This window comes from Ambystoma mexicanum, chromosome 2q, assembly GCF_040938575.1.
Source record: "Ambystoma mexicanum isolate Mex_15411 chromosome 2q, UKY_AmexF1_1, whole genome shotgun sequence".
NCBI lineage: Eukaryota > Metazoa > Chordata > Amphibia > Caudata > Ambystomatidae > Ambystoma > Ambystoma mexicanum.
Genome location: NC_090924.1, coordinates 129,366,733 through 129,384,897, shown reverse-complemented (window position 1 = coordinate 129,384,897; position 18,165 = coordinate 129,366,733). Strand labels below are relative to the sequence as shown.

The following is an 18,165-nucleotide window of genomic DNA, read 5'->3' as shown; positions in this document are numbered from 1 at the left end:
TTACTGAGAGCTAACAGAGAACACAAAGTGCTTGTCGCAAGGACATGGCAGGCAAAGAGGTTCAGGAAGTGAATTGTTCATCGACTACTGCTTACCGAGAAAGCCAGAGAGTCTGTCCAATGAAAATAACATTGGAAAAAAAAAAAAGGAGCTCAAGTTACCCACCTTGATCGGGCTCCTCCGGACCTCTCGCACCCAAAGCGAGAATCATACCCCTAGACCAACGAGCCACGGTCCTGTGATCATCTGACGGAATTGTACTCAGCGTTTCCACCCCCCTTAGGCTTCGAGGCCAAGAATGCCTATTCCTGAAGTTTGTTCCTGCCGCTGAAAGCCTTGTCGGTGTATGAGCCAAATGAATGCCCCAGTCGGCACGCTCTGACTGTCTTCATAGCTCTTCTTCTCGTCCTGAAGGTGTTGGCACATTGACATCAGGATCAATGAAGCTGGTGGCACACCCTCCCTTCCATTCGCCCGTGAAGGGTACGTATAAAAGAGCTGTTGATGCACAGAAGAAGAAATCTAGCACAACACCAACGCGGTCTGCTGATCAATTGAAAGTGGACAAAGTGAGCGAGTGAGAGCCTTCATTTTGCACCGGATCTGCATTGGCAGAAGCTCTGAGGGCTAGGAATTTTCTTTTGCCCTTGAAAAAAAGAAAAATCCAATATCACATCTGCCTGGGTGCATGAACATTGCTCAGGGAAAAGCAGCGCCACCCTTCTGTAAGAAATAGCAATGCACAACTGCTCCCTCAGCTTTCCATCCAACTATACATAAGCACGCACATATGCAGGCATGCAATTTTAATTCATCACATATTCGGAGCAAATGTGAGTGCGCTCGTCTACTCAGAATTTATTTCAAAGCGTGTCAGAGGAACTGCTTCTTCCGTTGCAACTGCAAATAAGTTCATGGCTTGAGCTTCGAGATGGTGGAACATGAAAAGTGTAAAATGCCACCCTCTGCTGTTTCTGCCCGGTCTCGAACCAGGGACCTTTCGCGTGTAAGGCGAACGTGATAACCACTACACTACAGAAACTGCTGCATGCTATGCCCTCTGGCGGTTGAGAGAATAGGGTCAAGTAACAGTGCAATTGTCTCTGTTTGAACACTTATCAAATGCCTCACGCCCAAAGCTTTACAAATGCAGCTCATCACACACACGGCGTTACAAGCATGAACACTCAGACAAGTGTGCCAGCTGAGAGGCCGTGCAGTCTGAAGATGTAAGGGCCTCTTTAGGCATTGGTATGGGACAGCCATGAATTAACAAACAAATCCAGAAAGGTGACTGAGAGCTACTTGGGACTCCTTAATGCATGGCGCAATGAGGCGGTCCGCAAAGAGGCTTAGGAAGCCCAATGTTCATCGACCATTGTCCATCCATCAGTCCAGAGTCTATAGAATTGAAAAACACATGTGTAAAAAAGTATCGGGCCAGGCACCAATCAATGGGCTCGTCCGGGATTTGAACCCGGGACCTCTCGCACCCGAAGCGAGAATCATACCCCTAGACCAACGAGCCTACACTTGCAGAGTAGTCTAGACAATATGTAGGGATTTGACTTGGCAGTTGTACCTCTTGAGGATTGTAGCACAAGAGTATCTCTTCCTAACGTTTGCTCCTAAAGCCCGTCCTCGTCCCTAAATGATGCAAAGGCTGAGCGTCTTCACAGGTCTACTCCTCATCCCGAAGGTTGGTGGACCATTGACATCAGGGTGAAAGGTGCTTGCGATACACTGTTCCTTCCTTCCTTCCTTCCTTCCTTCCTTCCTTCCTTCCTTCCTTCCTTCCTTCCTTCCTTCCTTCCTTCCTTCCTTCCTCCCTCCCTCCCTCCCTCCCTCCCTCCCTCCCTCCCTCCCTCCCTCCCTTCCTTCCTTCCTTCCTTCCTTCCTTCCTTCCTTCCTTCCTTCCTTCCTTCCTTCCTTCCTTCCTTCCTTCCTTCCTTCCTTCCTTCCTTCCTTCCTTCCTTCCTTCCTTCCTTCCTTCCTTCCTTCCTTCCTTCCTCTTATGCTGTTTATGTAATAAGAGGGGACGATACACAGAAGAGAGAGAGTGGCCCAACACACTAGACTAGCAGTCTTCTGATCAATCTGCAGCTGGCAAGGTGGGGGAGAGACTTTATTTTGCACCTGCTGGGATATGCATTGGCAGAAGCTCTGAGGGCTGGGCCTTTCCTTTTGCCTGTAAAAACAAAAAGCAGCCCTCCTCCCTCCAGCCCTGAGAGCATGGGCGTGACACTGGCAAAAGCAGCATCTCCCCTTTGGTAAAGATGACCATTGCACAGCTGCTCACTCAGAGCTCGATCGTGCTCGATCAGGCGAGATATATTTAGGTCACCAGCAAAGTCTGTTCTCTTTTCTTGCGTAGGGTGAGCATTCACAGAGCCCAGCTTCGTTGACAAGAGTGCAAAAGGTGTATACTAAAAGCTTTCTGCTTTACTTGAGCGCCATGGCCGTTATTATATTTTGGCTGCTCCAAGCAATCTCTGTCCAGCCTATGCAAATTTCCAGCTCAAATTTTCCCAGCACTCAAAAAGTCCCTCCTCCCGCCAGCTATGCTTTCAGGAAGTTCAGCAGAAGCAGTCCAACTTCTGTTCCCAGTTCAGAGGAAAAGCTTTCTCGGGCCAGAGAAAGCCAGGGAATCACTGTACCGGCAAGTGCATTTCTTACAACTGGTAATCCCTCAGAACACAGAAATGAAGAAGCTGTATATGAAAATGTGATATTTCTTTGGTACACTAACCTATGTAACTAATATGCACCATTTCAGAGGACGGAGCGGACCCAACTGTGATCCCAGAGACCCAAATACCCAGCAGTAGGGAAAAGAAATCCTCTCTGTGCTCTGCAACATTACATACACAAAATGAAGGCGCGTGCATTTTATTATTGGCCCCATATACACAATACATGTGAGGATGCTTGCCTTCCCAGTGTATTTCTCAAGCTCTTGAGAGCATATGCTATTTCCATGGGAACGCAAATAAGTTCATACTTTACATTTGTGTGTGACAAAAGGGGAAAAAAACGATTTTGTGTAAAATGCCAGCAGAGAGTGTTTCTGCCCGGTGAACGTGCTAACCACTACACTACAGAAACAACTGCTTGCATCCCTTTGTAGGGACTGGGAGAACAGGTGCAAAGGGCTTTGCAAGTGGACCTGCTTAAAGACTAATCAAATGCCTTGCGCCTGAAGCTCACACAATCCAGCCTAAAACATACGTCCTATCAAGCATGCGCACATATACAAGTATGCCTGTTGAGGGTCTATGCAGCGTACAGAGGGAAGGACATATTTCCACTTTGAGATCGGACGGCCAAAACTCACAAGCAAATCAAGGAATGTTACTGAGAGCTAACAGAGAACACAAAGTGCTTGTCGCAAGGACATGGCAGGCAAAGAGGTTCAGGAAGTGAATTGTTCATCGACTACTGCTTACCGAGAAAGCCAGAGAGTCTGTCCAATGAAAATAACATTGGAAAAAAAAAAAGGAGCTCAAGTTACCCACCTTGATCGGGCTCCTCCGGACCTCTCGCACCCAAAGCGAGAATCATACCCCTAGACCAACGAGCCACGGTCCTGTGATCATCTGACGGAATTGTACTCAGCGTTTCCACCCCCCTTAGGCTTCGAGGCCAAGAATGCCTATTCCTGAAGTTTGTTCCTGCCGCTGAAAGCCTTGTCGGTGTATGAGCCAAATGAATGCCCCAGTCGGCACGCTCTGACTGTCTTCATAGCTCTTCTTCTCGTCCTGAAGGTGTTGGCACATTGACATCAGGATCAATGAAGCTGGTGGCACACCCTCCCTTCCATTCGCCCGTGAAGGGTACGTATAAAAGAGCTGTTGATGCACAGAAGAAGAAATCTAGCACAACACCAACGCGGTCTGCTGATCAATTGAAAGTGGACAAAGTGAGCGAGTGAGAGCCTTCATTTTGCACCGGATCTGCATTGGCAGAAGCTCTAAGGGCTAGGAATTTTCTTTTGCCCTTGAAAAAAAGAAAAATCCAATATCACATCTGCCTGGGTGCATGACCATTGCTCAGGGAAAAGCAGCGCCACCCTTCTGTAAGAAATAGCATTGCACAACTGCTCCCTCAGCTTTCCATCCAACTATACATAAGCACGCACATATGCAGGCATGCAATTTTAATTCATCACATATTCGGAGCAAATGTGAGTGCGCTCGTCTACTCAGAATTTATTTCAAAGCGTGTCAGAGGAACTGCTTCTTCCGTTGCAACTGCAAATAAGTTCATGGCTTGAGCTTCGAGATGGTGGAACATGAAAAGTGTAAAATGCCACCCTCTGCTGTTTCTGCCCGGTCTCGAACCAGGGACCTTTCGCGTGTAAGGCGAACGTGATAACCACTACACTACAGAAACTGCTGCATGCTATGCCCTCTGGCGGTTGAGAGAATAGGGTCAAGTAACAGTGCAATTGTCTCTGTTTGAACACTTATCAAATGCCTCACGCCCAAAGCTTTACAAATGCAGCTCATCACACACACGGCGTTACAAGCATGAACACTCAGACAAGTGTGCCAGCTGAGAGGCCGTGCAGTCTGAAGATGTAAGGGCCTCTTTAGGCATTGGTATGGGACAGCCATGAATTAACAAACAAATCCAGAAAGGTGACTGAGAGCTACTTGGGACTCCTTAATGCATGGCGCAATGAGGCGGTCCGCAAAGAGGCTTAGGAAGCCCAATGTTCATCGACCATTGTCCATCCATCAGTCCAGAGTCTATAGAATTGAAAAACACATGTGTAAAAAAGTATCGGGCCAGGCACCAATCAATGGGCTCGTCCGGGATTTGAACCCGGGACCTCTCGCACCCGAAGCGAGAATCATACCCCTAGACCAACGAGCCTACACTTGCAGAGTAGTCTAGACAATATGTAGGGATTTGACTTGGCAGTTCTACCTCTTGAGGATTGTAGCACAAGAGTATCTCTTCCTAACGTTTGCTCCTAAAGCCCGTCCTCGTCCCTAAATGATGCAAAGGCTGAGCGTCTTCCCAGGTCTACTCCTCATCCCGAAGGTTGGTGGACCATTGACATCAGGGTGAAAGGTGCTTGCGATACGCTGTTCATTCCTTCCTTCCTTCCTTCCTTCCTTCCTTCCTTCCTTCCTTCCTTCCTTCCTTCCTTCCTTCCTTCCTTCCTTCCTTCCTTCCTTCCTTCCTTCCTTCCTTCCTTCCTTCCTTCCTTCCTTCCTTCCTTCCTTCCTTCCTCTTATGCTGTTTATGTAATAAGAGGGGACGATACACAGAAGAGAGAGAGTGGCCCAACACACTAGACTAGCAGTCTTCTGATCAATCTGCAGCTGGCAAGGTGGGGGAGAGACTTTATTTTGCACCTGCTGGGATATGCATTGGCAGAAGCTCTGAGGGCTGGGCCTTTCCTTTTGCCTGTAAAAACAAAAAGCAGCCCTCCTCCCTCCAGCCCTGAGAGCATGGGCGTGACACTGGCAAAAGCAGCATCTCCCCTTTGGTAAAGATGACCATTGCACAGCTGCTCACTCAGAGCTCGATCGTGCTCGATCAGGCGAGATATATTTAGGTCACCAGCAAAGTCTGTTCTCTTTTCTTGCGTAGGGTGAGCATTCACAGAGCCCAGCTTCGTTGACAAGAGTGCAAAAGGTGTATACTAAAAGCTTTCTGCTTTACTTGAGCGCCATGGCCGTTATTATATTTTGGCTGCTCCAAGCAATCTCTGTCCAGCCTATGCAAATTTCCAGCTCAAATTTTCCCAGCACTCAAAAAGTCCCTCCTCCCGCCAGCTATGCTTTCAGGAAGTTCAGCAGAAGCAGTCCAACTTCTGTTCCCAGTTCAGAGGAAAAGCTTTCTCGGGCCAGAGAAAGCCAGGGAATCACTGTACCGGCAAGTGCATTTCTTACAACTGGTAATCCCTCAGAACACAGAAATGAAGAAGCTGTATATGAAAATGTGATATTTCTTTGGTACACTAACCTATGTAACTAATATGCACCATTTCAGAGGACGGAGCGGACCCAACTGTGATCCCAGAGACCCAAATACCCAGCAGTAGGGAAAAGAAATCCTCTCTGTGCTCTGCAACATTACATACACAAAATGAAGGCGCGTGCATTTTATTATTGGCCCCATATACACAATACATGTGAGGATGCTTGCCTTCCCAGTGTATTTCTCAAGCTCTTGAGAGCATATGCTATTTCCATGGGAACGCAAATAAGTTCATACTTTACATTTGTGTGTGACAAAAGGGGAAAAAAACGATTTTGTGTAAAATGCCAGCAGAGAGTGTTTCTGCCCGGTCTCGAACGTGCTAACCACTACACTACAGAAACAACTGCTTGCATCCCTTTGTAGGGACTGGGAGAACAGGTGCAAAGGGCTTTGCAAGTGGACCTGCTTAAAGACTAATCAAATGCCTTGCGCCTGAAGCTCACACAATCCAGCCTAAAACATACGTCCTATCAAGCATGCGCACATATACAAGTATGCCTGTTGAGGGTCTATGCAGCGTACAGAGGGAAGGACATATTTCCACTTTGAGATCGGACGGCCAAAACTCACAAGCAAATCAAGGAATGTTACTGAGAGCTAACAGAGAACACAAAGTGCTTGTCGCAAGGACATGGCAGGCAAAGAGGTTCAGGAAGTGAATTGTTCATCGACTACTGCTTACCGAGAAAGCCAGAGAGTCTGTCCAATGAAAATAACATTGGAAAAAAAAAAGGAGCTCAAGTTACCCACCTTGATCGGGCTCCTCCGGACCTCTCGCACCCAAAGCGAGAATCATACCCCTAGACCAACGAGCCACGGTCCTGTGATCATCTGACGGAATTGTACTCAGCGTTTCCACCCCCCTTAGGCTTCGAGGCCAAGAATGCCTATTCCTGAAGTTTGTTCCTGCCGCTGAAAGCCTTGTCGGTGTATGAGCCAAATGAATGCCCCAGTCGGCACGCTCTGACTGTCTTCATAGCTCTTCTTCTCGTCCTGAAGGTGTTGGCACATTGACATCAGGATCAATGAAGCTGGTGGCACACCCTCCCTTCCATTCGCCCGTGAAGGGTACGTATAAAAGAGCTGTTGATGCACAGAAGAAGAAATCTAGCACAACACCAACGCGGTCTGCTGATCAATTGAAAGTGGACAAAGTGAGCGAGTGAGAGCCTTCATTTTGCACCGGATCTGCATTGGCAGAAGCTCTGAGGGCTAGGAATTTTCTTTTGCCCTTGAAAAAAAGAAAAATCCAATATCACATCTGCCTGGGTGCATGACCATTGCTCAGGGAAAAGCAGCGCCACCCTTCTGTAAGAAATAGCATTGCACAACTGCTCCCTCAGCTTTCCATCCAACTATACATAAGCACGCACATATGCAGGCATGCAATTTTAATTCATCACATATTCGGAGCAAATGTGAGTGCGCTCGTCTACTCAGAATTTATTTCAAAGCGTGTCAGAGGAACTGCTTCTTCCGTTGCAACTGCAAATAAGTTCATGGCTTGAGCTTCGAGATGGTGGAACATGAAAAGTGTAAAATGCCACCCTCTGCTGTTTCTGCCCGGTCTCGAACCAGGGACCTTTCGCGTGTAAGGCGAACGTGATAACCACTACACTACAGAAACTGCTGCATGCTATGCCCTCTGGCGGTTGAGAGAATAGGGTCAAGTAACAGTGCAATTGTCTCTGTTTGAACACTTATCAAATGCCTCACGCCCAAAGCTTTACAAATGCAGCTCATCACACACACGGCGTTACAAGCATGAACACTCAGACAAGTGTGCCAGCTGAGAGGCCGTGCAGTCTGAAGATGTAAGGGCCTCTTTAGGCATTGGTATGGGACAGCCATGAATTAACAAACAAATCCAGAAAGGTGACTGAGAGCTACTTGGGACTCCTTAATGCATGGCGCAATGAGGCGGTCCGCAAAGAGGCTTAGGAAGCCCAATGTTCATCGACCATTGTCCATCCATCAGTCCAGAGTCTATAGAATTGAAAAACACATGTGTAAAAAAGTATCGGGCCAGGCACCAATCAATGGGCTCGTCCGGGATTTGAACCCGGGACCTCTCGCACCCGAAGCGAGAATCATACCCCTAGACCAACGAGCCTACACTTGCAGAGTAGTCTAGACAATATGTAGGGATTTGACTTGGCAGTTCTACCTCTTGAGGATTGTAGCACAAGAGTATCTCTTCCTAACGTTTGCTCCTAAAGCCCGTCCTCGTCCCTAAATGATGCAAAGGCTGAGCGTCTTCCCAGGTCTACTCCTCATCCCGAAGGTTGGTGGACCATTGACATCAGGGTGAAAGGTGCTTGCGATACACTGTTCCTTCCTTCCTTCCTTCCTTCCTTCCTTCCTTCCTTCCTTCCTTCCTTCCTTCCTTCCTTCCTTCCTTCCTTCCTTCCTTCCTTCCTTCCTTCCTTCCTTCCTTCCTTCCTTCCTTCCTTCCTTCCTTCCTTCCTTCCTTCCTTCCTTCCTCTTATGCTGTTTATGTAATAAGAGGGGACGATACACAGAAGAGAGAGAGTGGCCCAACACACTAGACTAGCAGTCTTCTGATCAATCTGCAGCTGGCAAGGTGGGGGAGAGACTTTATTTTGCACCTGCTGGGATATGCATTGGCAGAAGCTCTGAGGGCTGGGCCTTTCCTTTTGCCTGTAAAAACAAAAAGCAGCCCTCCTCCCTCCAGCCCTGAGAGCATGGGCGTGACACTGGCAAAAGCAGCATCTCCCCTTTGGTAAAGATGACCATTGCACAGCTGCTCACTCAGAGCTCGATCGTGCTCGATCAGGCGAGATATATTTAGGTCACCAGCAAAGTCTGTTCTCTTTTCTTGCGTAGGGTGAGCATTCACAGAGCCCAGCTTCGTTGACAAGAGTGCAAAAGGTGTATACTAAAAGCTTTCTGCTTTACTTGAGCGCCATGGCCGTTATTATATTTTGGCTGCTCCAAGCAATCTCTGTCCAGCCTATGCAAATTTCCAGCTCAAATTTTCCCAGCACTCAAAAAGTCCCTCCTCCCGCCAGCTATGCTTTCAGGAAGTTCAGCAGAAGCAGTCCAACTTCTGTTCCCAGTTCAGAGGAAAAGCTTTCTCGGGCCAGAGAAAGCCAGGGAATCACTGTACCGGCAAGTGCATTTCTTACAACTGGTAATCCCTCAGAACACAGAAATGAAGAAGCTGTATATGAAAATGTGATATTTCTTTGGTACACTAACCTATGTAACTAATATGCACCATTTCAGAGGACGGAGCGGACCCAACTGTGATCCCAGAGGCCCAAATACCCAGCAGTAGGGAAAAGAAATCCTCTCTGTGCTCTGCAACATTACATACACAAAATGAAGGCGCGTGCATTTTATTATTGGCCCCATATACAGAATACATGTGAGGATGCTTGCCTTCCCAGTGTATTTCTCAAGCTCTTGAGAGCATATGCTATTTCCATGGGAACGCAAATAAGTTCATACTTTACATTTGTGTGTGACAAAAGGGGAAAAAAACGATTTTGTGTAAAATGCCAGCAGAGAGTGTTTCTGCCCGGTCTCGAACGTGCTAACCACTACACTACAGAAACAACTGCTTGCATCCCTTTGTAGGGACTGGGAGAACAGGTGCAAAGGGCTTTGCAAGTGGACCTGCTTAAAGACTAATCAAATGCCTTGCGCCTGAAGCTCACACAATCCAGCCTAAAACATACGTCCTATCAAGCATGCGCACATATACAAGTATGCCTGTTGAGGGTCTATGCAGCGTACAGAGGGAAGGACATATTTCCACTTTGAGATCGGACGGCCAAAACTCACAAGCAAATCAAGGAATGTTACTGAGAGCTAACAGAGAACACAAAGTGCTTGTCGCAAGGACATGGCAGGCAAAGAGGTTCAGGAAGTGAATTGTTCATCGACTACTGCTTACCGAGAAAGCCAGAGAGTCTGTCCAATGAAAATAACATTGGAAAAAAAAAAAGGAGCTCAAGTTACCCACCTTGATCGGGCTCCTCCGGACCTCTCGCACCCAAAGCGAGAATCATACCCCTAGACCAACGAGCCACGGTCCTGTGATCATCTGACGGAATTGTACTCAGCGTTTCCACCCCCCTTAGGCTTCGAGGCCAAGAATGCCTATTCCTGAAGTTTGTTCCTGCCGCTGAAAGCCTTGTCGGTGTATGAGCCAAATGAATGCCCCAGTCGGCACGCTCTGACTGTCTTCATAGCTCTTCTTCTCGTCCTGAAGGTGTTGGCACATTGACATCAGGATCAATGAAGCTGGTGGCACACCCTCCCTTCCATTCGCCCGTGAAGGGTACGTATAAAAGAGCTGTTGATGCACAGAAGAAGAAATCTAGCACAACACCAACGCGGTCTGCTGATCAATTGAAAGTGGACAAAGTGAGCGAGTGAGAGCCTTCATTTTGCACCGGATCTGCATTGGCAGAAGCTCTGAGGGCTAGGAATTTTCTTTTGCCCTTGAAAAAAAGAAAAATCCAATATCACATCTGCCTGGGTGCATGAACATTGCTCAGGGAAAAGCAGCGCCACCCTTCTGTAAGAAATAGCATTGCACAACTGCTCCCTCAGCTTTCCATCCAACTATACATAAGCACGCACACATGCAGGCATGCAATTTTAATTCATCACATATTCGGAGCAAATGTGAGTGCGCTCGTCTACTCAGAATTTATTTCAAAGCGTGTCAGAGGAACTGCTTCTTCCGTTGCAACTGCAAATAAGTTCATGGCTTGAGCTTCGAGATGGTGGAACATGAAAAGTGTAAAATGCCACCCTCTGCTGTTTCTGCCCGGTCTCGAACCAGGGACCTTTCGCGTGTAAGGCGAACGTGATAACCACTACACTACAGAAACTGCTGCATGCTATGCCCTCTGGCGGTTGAGAGAATAGGGTCAAGTAACAGTGCAATTGTCTCTGTTTGAACACTTATCAAATGCCTCACGCCCAAAGCTTTACAAATGCAGCTCATCACACACACGGCGTTACAAGCATGAACACTCAGACAAGTGTGCCAGCTGAGAGGCCGTGCAGTCTGAAGATGTAAGGGCCTCTTTAGGCATTGGTATGGGACAGCCATGAATTAACAAACAAATCCAGAAAGGTGACTGAGAGCTACTTGGGACTCCTTAATGCATGGCGCAATGAGGCGGTCCGCAAAGAGGCTTAGGAAGCCCAATGTTCATCGACCATTGTCCATCCATCAGTCCAGAGTCTATAGAATTGAAAAACACATGTGTAAAAAAGTATCGGGCCAGGCACCAATCAATGGGCTCGTCCGGGATTTGAACCCGGGACCTCTCGCACCCGAAGCGAGAATCATACCCCTAGACCAACGAGCCTACACTTGCAGAGTAGTCTAGACAATATGTAGGGATTTGACTTGGCAGTTGTACCTCTTGAGGATTGTAGCACAAGAGTATCTCTTCCTAACGTTTGCTCCTAAAGCCCGTCCTCGTCCCTAAATGATGCAAAGGCTGAGCGTCTTCACAGGTCTACTCCTCATCCCGAAGGTTGGTGGACCATTGACATCAGGGTGAAAGGTGCTTGCGATACACTGTTCCTTCCTTCCTTCCTTCCTTCCTTCCTTCCTTCCTTCCTTCCTTCCTTCCTTCCTTCCTTCCTTCCTTCCTTCCTTCCTTCCTTCCTTCCTTCCTTCCTTCCTTCCTTCCTTCCTTCCTTCCTTCCTTCCTTCCTTCCTTCCTTCCTTCCTTCCTTCCTTCCTTCCTTCCTTCCTTCCTTCCTTCCTTCCTTCCTCTTATGCTGTTTATGTAATAAGAGGGGACGATACACAGAAGAGAGAGAGTGGCCCAACACACTAGACTAGCAGTCTTCTGATCAATCTGCAGCTGGCAAGGTGGGGGAAAGACTTTATTTTGCACCTGTGGGATATGCATTGGCAGAAGCTCTGAGGGCTGGGCCTTTCCTTTTGCCTGTAAAAACAAAAAGCAGCCCTCCTCCCTCCAGCCCTGAGAGCATGGGTGTGACACTGGCAAAAGCAGCATCTCCCCTTTGGTAAAGATGACCATTGCAAAGCTGCTCACTCAGAGCTCGATCGTGCTCGATCAGGCGAGATATATTTAGGTCACCAGCAAAGTCTGTTCTCTTTTCTTGCGTAGGGTGAGCATTCACAGAGCCCAGCTTCGTTGACAAGAGTGCAAAAGGTGTATACTAAAAGCTTTCTGCTTTACTTGAGCGCCATGGCCGTTATTATATTTTGGCTGCTCCAAGCAATCTCTGTCCAGCCTATGCAAATTTCCAGCTCAAATTTTCCCAGCACTCAAAAAGTCCCTCCTCCCGCCAGCTATGCTTTCAGGAAGTTCAGCAGAAGCAGTCCAACTTCTGTTCCCAGTTCAGAGGAAAAGCTTTCTCGGGCCAGAGAAAGCCAGGGAATCACTGTACCGGCAAGTGCATTTCTTACAACTGGTAATCCCTCAGAACACAGAAATGAAGAAGCTGTATATGAAAATGTGATATTTCTTTGGTACACTAACCTATGTAACTAATATCCACCATTTCAGAGGACGGAGCGGACCCAACTGTGATCCCAGAGACCCAAATACCCAGCAGTAGGGAAAAGAAATCCTCTCTGTGCTCTGCAACATTACATACACAAAATGAAGGCGCGTGCATTTTATTATTGGCCCCATATACACAATACATGTGAGGATGCTTGCCTTCCCAGTGTATTTCTCAAGCTCTTGAGAGCATATGCTATTTCCATGGGAACGCAAATAAGTTCATACTTTACATTTGTGTGTGACAAAAGGGGAAAAAAACGATTTTGTGTAAAATGCCAGCAGAGAGTGTTTCTGCCCGGTCTCGAACGTGCTAACCACTACACTACAGAAACAACTGCTTGCATCCCTTTGTAGGGACTGGGAGAACAGGTGCAAAGGGCTTTGCAAGTGGACCTGCTTAAAGACTAATCAAATGCCTTGCGCCTGAAGCTCACACAATCCAGCCTAAAACATACGTCCTATCAAGCATGCGCACATATACAAGTATGCCTGTTGAGGGTCTATGCAGCGTACAGAGGGAAGGACATATTTCCACTTTGAGATCGGACGGCCAAAACTCACAAGCAAATCAAGGAATGTTACTGAGAGCTAACAGAGAACACAAAGTGCTTGTCGCAAGGACATGGCAGGCAAAGAGGTTCAGGAAGTGAATTGTTCATCGACTACTGCTTACCGAGAAAGCCAGAGAGTCTGTCCAATGAAAATAACATTGGAAAAAAAAAAAAGGAGCTCAAGTTACCCACCTTGATCGGGCTCCTCCGGACCTCTCGCACCCAAAGCGAGAATCATACCCCTAGACCAACGAGCCACGGTCCTGTGATCATCTGACGGAATTGTACTCAGCGTTTCCACCCCCCTTAGGCTTCGAGGCCAAGAATGCCTATTCCTGAAGTTTGTTCCTGCCGCTGAAAGCCTTGTCGGTGTATGAGCCAAATGAATGCCCCAGTCGGCACGCTCTGACTGTCTTCATAGCTCTTCTTCTCGTCCTGAAGGTGTTGGCACATTGACATCAGGATCAATGAAGCTGGTGGCACACCCTCCCTTCCATTCGCCCGTGAAGGGTACGTATAAAAGAGCTGTTGATGCACAGAAGAAGAAATCTAGCACAACACCAACGCGGTCTGCTGATCAATTGAAAGTGGACAAAGTGAGCGAGTGAGAGCCTTCATTTTGCACCGGATCTGCATTGGCAGAAGCTCTGAGGGCTAGGAATTTTCTTTTGCCCTTGAAAAAAAGAAAAATCCAATATCACATCTGCCTGGGTGCATGAACATTGCTCAGGGAAAAGCAGCGCCACCCTTCTGTAAGAAATAGCATTGCACAACTGCTCCCTCAGCTTTCCATCCAACTATACATAAGCACGCACATATGCAGGCATGCAATTTTAATTCATCACATATTCGGAGCAAATGTGAGTGCGCTCGTCTACTCAGAATTTATTTCAAAGCGTGTCAGAGGAACTGCTTCTTCCGTTGCAACTGCAAATAAGTTCATGGCTTGCGCTTCGAGATGGTGGAACATGAAAAGTGTAAAATGCCACCCTCTGCTGTTTCTGCCCGGTCTCGAACCAGGGACCTTTCGCGTGTAAGGCGAACGTGATAACCACTACACTACAGAAACTGCTGCATGCTATGCCCTCTGGCGGTTGAGAGAATAGGGTCAAGTAACAGTGCAATTGTCTCTGTTTGAACACTTATCAAATGCCTCACGCCCAAAGCTTTACAAATGCAGCTCATCACACACACGGCGTTACAAGCATGAACACTCAGACAAGTGTGCCAGCTGAGAGGCCGTGCAGTCTGAAGATGTAAGGGCCTCTTTAGGCATTGGTATGGGACAGCCATGAATTAACAAACAAATCCAGAAAGGTGACTGAGAGCTACTTGGGACTCCTTAATGCATGGCGCAATGAGGCGGTCCGCAAAGAGGCTTAGGAAGCCCAATGTTCATCGACCATTGTCCATCCATCAGTCCACAGTCTATAGAATTGAAAAACACATGTGTAAAAAAAGTATCGGGCCAGGCACCAATCAATGGGCTCGTCCGGGATTTGAACCCGGGACCTCTCGCACCCGAAGCGAGAATCATACCCCTAGACCAACGAGCCTACACTTGCAGAGTAGTCTAGACAATATGTAGGGATTTGACTTGGCAGTTGTACCTCTTGAGGATTGTAGCACAAGAGTATCTCTTCCTAACGTTTGCTCCTAAAGCCCGTCCTTGTCCCTAAATGATGCAAAGGCTGAGCGTCTTCACAGGTCTACTCCTCATCCCGAAGGTTGGTGGACCATTGACATCAGGGTGAAAGGTGCTTGCGATACACTGTTCCTTCCTTCCTTCCTTCCTTCCTTCCTTCCTTCCTTCCTTCCTTCCTTCCTTCCTTCCTTCCTTCCTTCCTTCCTTCCTTCCTTCCTTCCTTCCTTCCTTCCTTCCTTCCTTCCTTCCTTCCTTCCTTCCTTCCTTCCTTCCTTCCTTCCTTCCTTCCTTCCTTCCTTCCTTCCTTCCTTCCTTCCTTCCTTCCTTCCTCTTATGCTGTTTATGTAATAAGAGGGGACGATACACAGAAGAGAGAGAGTGGCCCAACACACTAGACTAGCAGTCTTCTGATCAATCTGCAGCTGGCAAGGTGGGGGAGAGACTTTATTTTGCACCTGCTGGGATATGCATTGGCAGAAGCTCTGAGGGCTGGGCCTTTCCTTTTGCCTGTAAAAACAAAAAGCAGCCCTCCTCCCTCCAGCCCTGAGAGCATGGGCGTGACACTGGCAAAAGCAGCATCTCCCCTTTGGTAAAGATGACCATTGCACAGCTGCTCACTCAGAGCTCGATCGTGCTCGATCAGGCGAGATATATATTTAGGTCACCAGCAAAGTCTGTTCTCTTTTCTTGCGTAGGGTGAGCATTCACAGAGCCCAGCTTCGTTGACAAGAGTGCAAAAGGTGTATACTAAAAGCTTTCTGCTTTACTTGAGCGCCATGGCCGTTATTATATTTTGGCTGCTCCAAGCAATCTCTGTCCAGCCTATGCAAATTTCCAGCTCAAATTTTCCCAGCACTCAAAAAGTCCCTCCTCCCGCCAGCTATGCTTTCAGGAAGTTCAGCAGAAGCAGTCCAACTTCTGTTCCCAGTTCAGAGGAAAAGCTTTCTCGGGCCAGAGAAAGCCAGGGAATCACTGTACCGGCAAGTGCATTTCTTACAACTGGTAATCCCTCAGAACACAGAAATGAAGAAGCTGTATATGAAAATGTGATATTTCTTTGGTACACTAACCTATGTAACTAATATGCACCATTTCAGAGGACGGAGCGGACCCAACTGTGATCCCAGAGACCCAAATACCCAGCAGTAGGGAAAAGAAATCCTCTCTGTGCTCTGCAACATTACATACACAAAATGAAGGCGCGTGCATTTTATTATTGGCCCCATATACACAATACATGTGAGGATGCTTGCCTTCCCAGTGTATTTCTCAAGCTCTTGAGAGCATATGCTATTTCCATGGGAACGCAAATAAGTTCATACTTTACATTTGTGTGTGACAAAAGGGGAAAAAAACGATTTTGTGTAAAATGCCAGCAGAGAGTGTTTCTGCCCGGTCTCGAACGTGCTAACCACTACACTACAGAAACAACTGCTTGCATCCCTTTGTAGGGACTGGGAGAACAGGTGCAAAGGGCTTTGCAAGTGGACCTGCTTAAAGACTAATCAAATGCCTTGCGCCTGAAGCTCACACAATCCAGCCTAAAACATACGTCCTATCAAGCATGCGCACATATACAAGTATGCCTGTTGAGGGTCTATGCAGCGTACAGAGGGAAGGACATATTTCCACTTTGAGATCGGACGGCCAAAACTCACAAGCAAATCAAGGAATGTTACTGAGAGCTAACAGAGAACACAAAGTGCTTGTCGCAAGGACATGGCAGGCAAAGAGGTTCAGGAAGTGAATTGTTCATCGACTACTGCTTACCGAGAAAGCCAGAGAGTCTGTCCAATGAAAATAACATTGGAAAAAAAAAAAGGAGCTCAAGTTACCCACCTTGATCGGGCTCCTCCGGACCTCTCGCACCCAAAGCGAGAATCATACCCCTAGACCAACGAGCCACGGTCCTGTGATCATCTGACGGAATTGTACTCAGCGTTTCCACCCCCCTTAGGCTTCGAGGCCAAGAATGCCTATTCCTGAAGTTTGTTCCTGCCGCTGAAAGCCTTGTCGGTGTATGAGCCAAATGAATGCCCCAGTCGGCACGCTCTGACTGTCTTCATAGCTCTTCTTCTCGTCCTGAAGGTGTTGGCACATTGACATCAGGATCAATGAAGCTGGTGGCACACCCTCCCTTCCATTCGCCCGTGAAGGGTACGTATAAAAGAGCTGTTGATGCACAGAAGAAGAAATCTAGCATAACACCAACGCGGTCTGCTGATCAATTGAAAGTGGACAAAGTGAGCGAGTGAGAGCCTTCATTTTGCACCGGATCTGCATTGGCAGAAGCTCTGAGGGCTAGGAATTTTCTTTTGCCCTTGAAAAAAAGAAAAATCCAATATCACATCTGCCTGGGTGCATGAACATTGCTCAGGGAAAAGCAGCGCCACCCTTCTGTAAGAAATAGCATTGCACAACTGCTCCCTCAGCTTTCCATCCAACTATACATAAGCACGCACATATGCAGGCATGCAATTTTAATTCATCACATATTCGGAGCAAATGTGAGTGCGCTCGTCTACTCAGAATTTATTTCAAAGCGTGTCAGAGGAACTGCTTCTTCCGTTGCAACTGCAAATAAGTTCATGGCTTGAGCTTCGAGATGGTGGAACATGAAAAGTGTAAAATGCCACCCTCTGCTGTTTCTGCCCGGTCTCGAACCAGGGACCTTTCGCGTGTAAGGCGAACGTGATAACCACTACACTACAGAAACTGCTGCATGCTATGCCCTCTGGCGGTTGAGAGAATAGGGTCAAGTAACAGTGCAATTGTCTCTGTTTGAACACTTATCAAATGCCTCACGCCCAAAGCTTTACAAATGCAGCTCATCACACACACGGCGTTACAAGCATGAACACTCAGACAAGTGTGCCAGCTGAGAGGCCGTGCAGTCTGAAGATGTAAGGGCCTCTTTAGGCATTGGTATGGGACAGCCATGAATTAACAAACAAATCCAGAAAGGTGACTGAGAGCTACTTGGGACTCCTTAATGCATGGCGCAATGAGGCGGTCCGCAAAGAGGCTTAGGAAGCCCAATGTTCATCGACCATTGTCCATCCATCAGTCCAGAGTCTATAGAATTGAAAAACACATGTGTAAAAAAGTATCGGGCCAGGCACCAATCAATGGGCTCGTCCGGGATTTGAACCCGGGACCTCTCGCACCCGAAGCGAGAATCATACCCCTAGACCAACGAGCCTACACTTGCAGAGTAGTCTAGACAATATGTAGGGATTTGACTTGGCAGTTGTACCTCTTGAGGATTGTAGCACAAGAGTATCTCTTCCTAACGTTTGCTCCTAAAGCCCGTCCTCGTCCCTAAATGATGCAAAGGCTGAGCGTCTTCACAGGTCTACTCCTCATCCCGAAGGTTGGTGGACCATTGACATCAGGGTGAAAGGTGCTTGCGATACACTGTTCCTTCCTTCCTTCCTTC

General features: G+C 47.6%; 12 non-coding genes across 12 annotated transcripts; all 12 read right to left on the bottom strand.

The window, feature by feature from the left end:
* Positions 1–969: 969 nt before the first annotated feature.
* Positions 970–1,042, bottom strand: TRNAV-UAC (transfer RNA valine (anticodon UAC)). The gene has a single exon. It is a non-coding gene; the product is annotated as a tRNA-Val (tRNA).
* Positions 1,043–1,456: 414 nt separating this feature from the next.
* Positions 1,457–1,528, bottom strand: TRNAP-CGG (transfer RNA proline (anticodon CGG)). The gene has a single exon. It is a non-coding gene; the product is annotated as a tRNA-Pro (tRNA).
* A 2,791-nt stretch (positions 1,529–4,319) lies between these two features.
* TRNAV-UAC (transfer RNA valine (anticodon UAC)) lies at positions 4,320–4,392 on the bottom strand. The gene has a single exon. It is a non-coding gene; the product is annotated as a tRNA-Val (tRNA).
* Positions 4,393–4,806: 414 nt separating this feature from the next.
* Positions 4,807–4,878, bottom strand: TRNAP-CGG (transfer RNA proline (anticodon CGG)). The gene has a single exon. It is a non-coding gene; the product is annotated as a tRNA-Pro (tRNA).
* Positions 4,879–7,551: 2,673 nt separating this feature from the next.
* TRNAV-UAC (transfer RNA valine (anticodon UAC)) lies at positions 7,552–7,624 on the bottom strand. Its single transcript has one exon. It is a non-coding gene; the product is annotated as a tRNA-Val (tRNA).
* A 414-nt stretch (positions 7,625–8,038) lies between these two features.
* Positions 8,039–8,110, bottom strand: TRNAP-CGG (transfer RNA proline (anticodon CGG)). The gene has a single exon. It is a non-coding gene; the product is annotated as a tRNA-Pro (tRNA).
* A 2,682-nt stretch (positions 8,111–10,792) lies between these two features.
* TRNAV-UAC (transfer RNA valine (anticodon UAC)) lies at positions 10,793–10,865 on the bottom strand. Its single transcript has one exon. It is a non-coding gene; the product is annotated as a tRNA-Val (tRNA).
* A 414-nt stretch (positions 10,866–11,279) lies between these two features.
* Positions 11,280–11,351, bottom strand: TRNAP-CGG (transfer RNA proline (anticodon CGG)). Its single transcript has one exon. It is a non-coding gene; the product is annotated as a tRNA-Pro (tRNA).
* A 2,726-nt stretch (positions 11,352–14,077) lies between these two features.
* TRNAV-UAC (transfer RNA valine (anticodon UAC)) lies at positions 14,078–14,150 on the bottom strand. The gene has a single exon. It is a non-coding gene; the product is annotated as a tRNA-Val (tRNA).
* A 415-nt stretch (positions 14,151–14,565) lies between these two features.
* Positions 14,566–14,637, bottom strand: TRNAP-CGG (transfer RNA proline (anticodon CGG)). Its single transcript has one exon. It is a non-coding gene; the product is annotated as a tRNA-Pro (tRNA).
* A 2,732-nt stretch (positions 14,638–17,369) lies between these two features.
* TRNAV-UAC (transfer RNA valine (anticodon UAC)) lies at positions 17,370–17,442 on the bottom strand. Its single transcript has one exon. It is a non-coding gene; the product is annotated as a tRNA-Val (tRNA).
* Positions 17,443–17,856: 414 nt separating this feature from the next.
* TRNAP-CGG (transfer RNA proline (anticodon CGG)) lies at positions 17,857–17,928 on the bottom strand. The gene has a single exon. It is a non-coding gene; the product is annotated as a tRNA-Pro (tRNA).
* Positions 17,929–18,165: the final 237 nt, after the last annotated feature.